Below are 7,581 nucleotides of genomic sequence, written 5' to 3'. Positions count from 1 at the left end.
TTCAGTAAGTGGTGGAGCCCTAAAGGCCTTGGGCGCCCGGACATAGCATATTTTTACCCTAGGTATATAAGGCAGTGTGTAAAAGAAATTAGGATTCTCAAGCTCATTTATTAAGAGCACTCTTCGGTGAGAGGTCTTAAGGTGTGTGGCTATGGATTCCTTGAGCTTTTCCTTGCTCATGAGACTTGATTAACACTAATCAATGATTCATTCTCTCTCACTATGCCTCTCTCATGCTTCTTACGATTGCCTATATATAATGCTTAGACTGACTAGATCTTAAATAATTAGTGGTTAATCCCTCTCTAATCTTGTGTGATTGTCCTCTTTTGCTTGTGTGTGCATAAAGGTTTGATTGGAGTGTGGTGCTCAATAGATCTATGTGTGTGTGCTTGCGATTAGTGTGTTGCATGATAGGATTAGTGTTGTGTGCGTCTTGCAATCATAGTGTGTTTGATTGGGTTGATTGGAGGTGAAGATAAGTGGATATGGAGATTGCCCTTCATTATGGCTTAACTCCTCCATAGGCCGAGAAGCTTACCTCATAGAGTTCACCATTTGTGTTGCCACAATTAGCTCACTAACCGTGTGAGTGTTTCCATGCCCTAGCCGGGTAGCTCATCCCTCCATATTGATAATTTTGTTGGTCATTGGAGCTATTGCAACGATGGAACCCCCAACATTTGGCACCGCTGCTGGGGAAGATGGTCTATGCTAGTGTAATTGTGACATAATTGAATGCGTTCCCTCACTAATTTCACTTGTGTGTTTATGTTTTTGTAGATTTTGAATGCGTGTGCATGAAGCAATGTGTTCATAATTTCCTAATGTGTCACCATATCTTGCCAATTGTGTATTTACACACTCTAATTTCACACTAACCCCTTGCTAATTTCACTAATTTCTGTTAATTTACTAACTTACTATGAAGGATTGGAGCATTCGGCCATTCAATTAATCTTCAACGGAAAGGTAATCAAGGTGGTATTCTCAACCTCCCTAGAATCTAGAGATGTGTAGAATTGTGTAGATCCCACAATGATGATGCAATGTAATGCAATGCTATGTTGATGCAATGTGGATTGAAAATTTTTCGTTTTCACGCCGTCATAATGCCGAAATTTTTAAGATTTGGTGGCATATGATTTGACAAGTTTCAATTGTTGATTGGTGATTCTAGATTGCTAATTGGGTGCCTAATTGAGTTAATTGCATCCTTGGATGGTCAATTTCAGGTGTGTGTGCACTAAAATCAAGTGTGTGTGCATTCTAATTGAGTGTGTGTATGCTAATTTTAGGTGTGTGCACTATTTTGCCCATGTTTGAGCACCTAGAAATCAATGTGTGCGTCATGATTTTTCAATTGTGATGATTGATTTGTGTTGTGCTCCTGTCCAGCTAATGATTTGTGAAATCACATTGTAAATCCGACAAGTTTAACCCTTTTGTGTGCGCACCTAAAGACTGGTAAAAACTGCCAATTTGTGTGTGTGTGTGTGTGTGTGTGTGTGTGTGTGTGTGTGTGTGTGTGTGTGTGTGTGTGTGTGTGTGTGTGTGCGCGCGCCTAAAAAGTGTTTAATTTGCATGATTGATAAAATCTGGTAAAAACTATCGAGTTTTGAGTGTTTTACTATTTTCGAGGACCGGGTTGACGATTGTGTCGTAAATTGCATTTTTGGTAAAATTTGCTATTTTCGACGTGTTTTTGCATGTCGTAAATGCTCGATTGTGAATGACGATGATTTTTGGAATTTTTTGGTTTATTTTTGGAGTTTCGGCTAATTTTCGATCAAATTTTGGCATTTTGGAAATTTAAAAATTTTAATAAAAAATAAAAAATAGAAAGGCCGGTTCGAGCTCAATGCCCATGCCTTGCGGCACATAAAATACTTCTCTTCTTCTTCCTTCCGCTCCGTGTGAACCAACCCCACACCCTCACTCTCTCTCTCTCTTCCCATCACACTTTCGCTCTCGTCTCGCTGCCAATGCGTGATCAATGTATATTTTTACTGGCTAAAATCATAAAATCTCGATTAGATTTTGAGCTTGCCTTGAAGAAAACCGAGAAATTTTCACAAGTTTAGTGTAATTACCGGCAAAAGCTTCAAATTTTGACCTAAAAACCGGGAGAATTTCAAGTCTAGCCCTACGCGGGAACCCTCTTTCTCTCCTCCCTCTTTCCCTCTCTCCACTCTCCCACTCTCTCTCTGTCTTATTCTCTCTCCCTCTTAACTCTCTCTCCCACCATCTGCTTACAGCGTGCCCACGAGCCTCCCACCAGCTCGTAGACTGCACAGGTCCCGCCGCTTCACTCGACTGCTCCGCTGTCGCCCAGCCACGTCCGCAACTCCGCTTTCGTTTTCTGCTGCTGCTCGCGCGTGCGCCGATGCGTAGACTGCGCTATTCCGTCTCTACCAATACGCCAGCTCAACGCCCTCATGCGCTTCGCTTTAGTTAGTCAAGGTTAGTACGTTAGTGAGCCTTAGTTAGTTAGTTAGCCTAAGTTAGTTAGGTTAGTAAAAATCCACCAAAAAAAAACCAAAATAATAAATAGAAAATCACCAAAAAAAAAGAATAAAAAAGAAAAAAATTCACCAAAAAAATAAAAAAGTATCAAAAAATTCACAAAAAATAGAAAAGCCTCATAAAAAATAAAAACTTCTTTAAAAATAAAAAATTTATCAAAAATTTACATAAAAATTAAAAAAATTCACAATAAAATAACCATAAAATCAAAAATAGTTTGTAAAAATCAAAACTTTTCCAAAAAAATCGAAAAATTTCATAAAAAGACCAAAATTTTAGAAATTTCAAAATTTCACAAATAATTAGGAAAAATAAAAAGAGAGTGATCGTAAGCACATAAACAGCCAGAAAGAGGCATAATTAGCAAAAAAGCACCGCCAGAGAGTCACACCGAGCAACTGTGCCGAAGCGAATCCGAATAGCCGAAAAAAACTGAGAACAGTCAACCGAAGCCATGAGGGACAGACAAATTTCTAAATTTGTCAAGATCAAGCTGAAAATCGACAAATCACGGTGGTTTGTAGATTAATCTGTTAAAAGTCCCAGTTTTTCATCGTTTCAAAAGGTTGCAATTAATTTTGACACAGTCGAGCTAGAGTTAATCAACTCTTGTGAGATTGAAGAGCAGTCAACTGCAAAAGTGCTTTGCCACAAGCAATTTTATCAAAATCGAGCAGGATAAATTATGTTAATCAACACTAGCATCTGCTAAGGGACAGTTTTTATGAACAAGTCAGCATGGACTCAAATCAAGCTGAGAATTCAAGTATAGCAAAGCAAGCTAGTAGCAGTGGCAACACATGCACAACTGCAACAAAGCAGCTATTACAGCTTTATGGCTACAATGGAGATAAAATCTTATATGCAGATTCAAAAGGCCATAGATACTTGATGAGTAGCAAAAGCAGCACAGGAGCCAAGATCCTATTGATGAGAGTAAAGCCAGATTCAGCGAACTCCCAGATGTTCACAGACTTCAGCGGAGCTAGGTATTGTAAGCTTAAAGATGAAGTGCGGATAGAAGTGCAAAAAATCAACCCAAGTGTTTATCCAGAAATCTTCACAAGCCAGCAAAACATACAGTTGGTGCATATGCAATCAAGATCATTGTACATGGATTACAATGTCAGATCTATAATTGAGAACCGAAATTGCAAGATGCAATAGATCAACCAATAGAAGCCAGTTTAATTGGGAAACCAAGCCAAAGACGGTACAAAGGTCAAGATGGAGCAACCTATAGCTTGATGCTCAGTGTTCTAAAAGAAACTACCGACAACTTGGCGAGCATAGAAGCAAAAACTTCTCAGCAAGAGCCTGACACGACAGAGCCAATTGAAATACCACCAGTGATGGCGTATTGCTCAGATTGTGGACGGAAATGTGGACATTTTGCTAAAGATTGTCCAAGAAATCCAGCCAACAGGGACATATCAATTGACAAGCAATACACAGAGCAAATTGGAAATGTGAATCTCTATGTAAGTGCATCTAACTTGTCACTTTTAATGCAATCATATGATTCTGCATTACCGTTAGAAGCGCCAGTAAAAGCACTGCAAGTTCAAAATCAGCATAAAGATGCACATGAAAGGACAAAGGGTAGACTGGCATGTGGTTCTCCTCCCAACCTCCCTACTTATATCCCATGGCCCTTGCAAGTAGGTCCCCTTAACGCATGCCTGGCCCTCGGCTCCTAGCCGTACTGAGCCATTCAATCCCTGGCCCTTGGCCTGCTGTCGGGTCCTAACATTGTCCTGACATTACTCCCCCCTTGGAGAAGCGGTTTCGTCCGCAAAAACACAAGAGATGGTATCTTCATAAGAACACTAATGTTTTCCACCATGACTCCCTTATCCATTTGCAACCATCTGATGGTACCAGTTCTTATCCAAACATAGTGTGTAGACTCCATTTAGAACGCTCATGAGCATGTTAAACGAGTTTATCACCACAAAGGTGTACCAAAAAGAGTACCTCTTGTCACTTTTCATGAAAGTAATTTGTTGACATAACTCATTAGCCAAGTTTAAATCCTTGACTTGTTCCCAAATTTCATCATCAGTAAACAACCCCACCCTAACGAGTGTTCAAGGTTGAGAACCTGACTTATACATGAAGAGACTAAACCTAGTCGCAAACATGCGTAAACTGATAGTAAGTAAACTCCAAGAAGAGCAATAAATGCTTATTAATTGGAGTGCTTGGTGCTAATGTACGCACTTTGCATATCCTTTAGCCCAAGATTACACTTTGTAATGTGCCTATCCCCTTGGATAACTGACCGTATTGAGGTGTGTTTCCCCCATGGTTACAAACAGTATTCCCAGATGACTGGTAAACGGGGATCACAATATCGTACAACATTTCACAAGCACCCAAACCGAGCCATGACCTCTATTGGTGATTGGTAGAACTAAAAGTAATCTCATATAGATATTGTACCTAGAGTGTAAAATGCTTCATAAGCAACAACTTGATGAATACGCATGCCGTTCCAAATCAGCTTTTGCTAAACACTAGGGCCCATAACACCTAGTGTGTAGCATTCATCACAAAATAGATATGAACCTAGATATCCATGATCATCCTTACCAATACTTATGGCGAATGTGATGTGCATAGCACACGATAAAGAGGAATCTAAATAGTTCCGAAAAGAAACTAAATACTTTTTGTTGCAATCATTTGCAAGCCTTGCGAAAACGTTTGAACCATAATAGAAGGTGAAACATTAATCACTTCTAGGGACAAACAATGAAACTTTTTCATTAACAACTTATAGCCTTGCTATATGTATAAACAACCATCTAAAATTTTGTTTAGCAGCACTTGTACCTTAACAAGTCATTCTAAGTATCCGATAATTTCTGGCCACACTGAAATTCTCCTGATATGTCATACTGAAAATGGTTTAGAAAATAGATTGGACCAGCACCTAGGGACTTTTTTGCGACACATACTTGAAATAGTGGGCGCCAATGTCAGTCCCAAAGACTCATATCCTCCACATGTGGAATATCTCTCATGTAAGAATGTCTGAAAAAAGAACATTCTTCAAGTACAAGATGTACTTGTGCGTGGAGGTAACTGCAAACACTCTATGATGGGAGTGAGAGGGACCCTCATTAGCCTTGCTCCACACTGGCTAAACCGAACTCCTTGAGTTCCTAGACCATGTTGTATCTCATGTGACAACATGTCCCAAATCGAACCCGACAAGTGGGTTCATAACAACATAATGTATAGTGGACACTACGGCCCAAAATACTTGCTCCGACATGCCCTTGGCATGGCTCTAAAACATTCAAGTGTATTTATATGACTTGAAGAAAGCAAGCAAAGCATACTAAACAATGGAGTAACACCAAATCAATAGATGCGTACCTGAAGATTTAAACTTAATGGTCACTTACCCGTATTCAAATGCAGAGGAGCACGTCACCCACCTAAGAAAAAACTAAGCAACATTGCACTAAAAATCCTGGGTGTTGCCTTCACAACTCAAACCCGTTGGTTAGAATCTACGTAGTCCAACCCCTTGGTAAGACCCTTTGTAGAAACTGCTCACGAGCTGGTAACGGTAACCAACATAGTCAACCGTGTAGAGAATGATTGGGATCAACGAGAATAGATCAAATGAAATCACACGCTGGATCTTACCCCAAAACTGTGCTGCCATAGACACTCGTAGTGCTATAGAGAGAGCAAGAGATCTACACAAGGGAGATGCCTAGCTCTTATGGACAGCCATGCTGTCTCAACTGATTGTTGCATCTATACTCCGTGGTAGAGATCAGCTAATGTGAGTTTAAGATTATGAGAAACTAAATTCAAGCATCGCACTAAAAACATGTAGTGCGTACAGAATACCCAAAAGATCTGCAATGGCAAGACTCTTGCTTGGACATTAACCAATGGGAACTCCATGGGATAGATCTGTTCAAGCTGGATAACAATCACCCAAAAAATACCAGCATTGGGTCTTACCCTAGGTCTGACAATGGCTCTTAGCCTGTGTGTCTCATAGCACTAATAACAAATTAGTGTTCAATCAAGAAACCGATGAAGACTAATTGGAGTGGCGTCTTGGCCATTACTATCTGAGAGTTAGAGCACCTTGGCTTAGACTGACTCATGAGCAAAGCATGTATCAAAATATTCTTAAAAAATTTTCATCATTCATTGAGAGAAATAAGAAAGAGAGAAAAAAAGAGCATGTTGGGCTAAGGAACTTTCCTTAAATTTCTAGAGTGTGTGCCCAATCTGTGCATGTGTTACGTATCTTATGCCTCACTTGTAGCTTATCCTATAAGCATTCCACAGTTTTTTGGTATGACTCTTTCACCAAGAGAGGGTAAAAAACACAAACACATCTTGACCTACCTACCGTGAAGGGGTCGTGATTGTATGAGAATGACTTAGCATTGGCACTTTTCCTAGGAATGAAGTCCAAATTTCAGGTTCCTTTTAGTGTTGTTGTGTGTTGACAGCAACCAACAAGCATGTTAAACAATCCAAAACTTATCTTGTCCTTGAAAAAGTGTCTGGTGTTATAGCAGAAGTGTAAACCAAAACAAAAAGTGATGGAGTTCATTTCACCTAGCTAGCATGCCTTGCATGCAGAGTGATAAGCCCTTGGAGAGAGTGACAGCCTCAAAGGTGAGAGCCCAAAACCATAAGTGCCTTGCATCAGGTAGATTGGTAGGGATTCTGTGAGGTAATATCGCTATTATGTCAGTTCCCCAAACTTGTGTGCCAATGCCCTTGATTCCAATTCAATGGGCAATATCTTGGCACAAGGGAGAAGCCTTGCTTCATGTAAAACTGCCAAAGCACTTTGCTTTGCATAGTAACAATAATTTCCAAGTAAAAGTGGAAACATGAAAAAAACAAGAAAAACTAGAACTAAACGTAGCCCATTGCCTAGAAACTTTGAAGATTAACTCGTTTGAATTTGGCTCCTAGCCAATTCTACTACACAAGAGAGAGTTGTCGCGTATATCATATACACCCCCTAAAAAACCCTACAAACATATGGAGAAATTCCACAAG

This window comes from Adiantum capillus-veneris, chromosome 20 (genome assembly GCF_014529385.1).
Source record: "Adiantum capillus-veneris isolate H3 chromosome 20, ASM1452938v2, whole genome shotgun sequence".
Taxonomy (NCBI): domain Eukaryota; kingdom Viridiplantae; phylum Streptophyta; class Polypodiopsida; order Polypodiales; family Pteridaceae; genus Adiantum; species Adiantum capillus-veneris.
Note: the sequence above shows the minus strand (reverse complement) of the source record.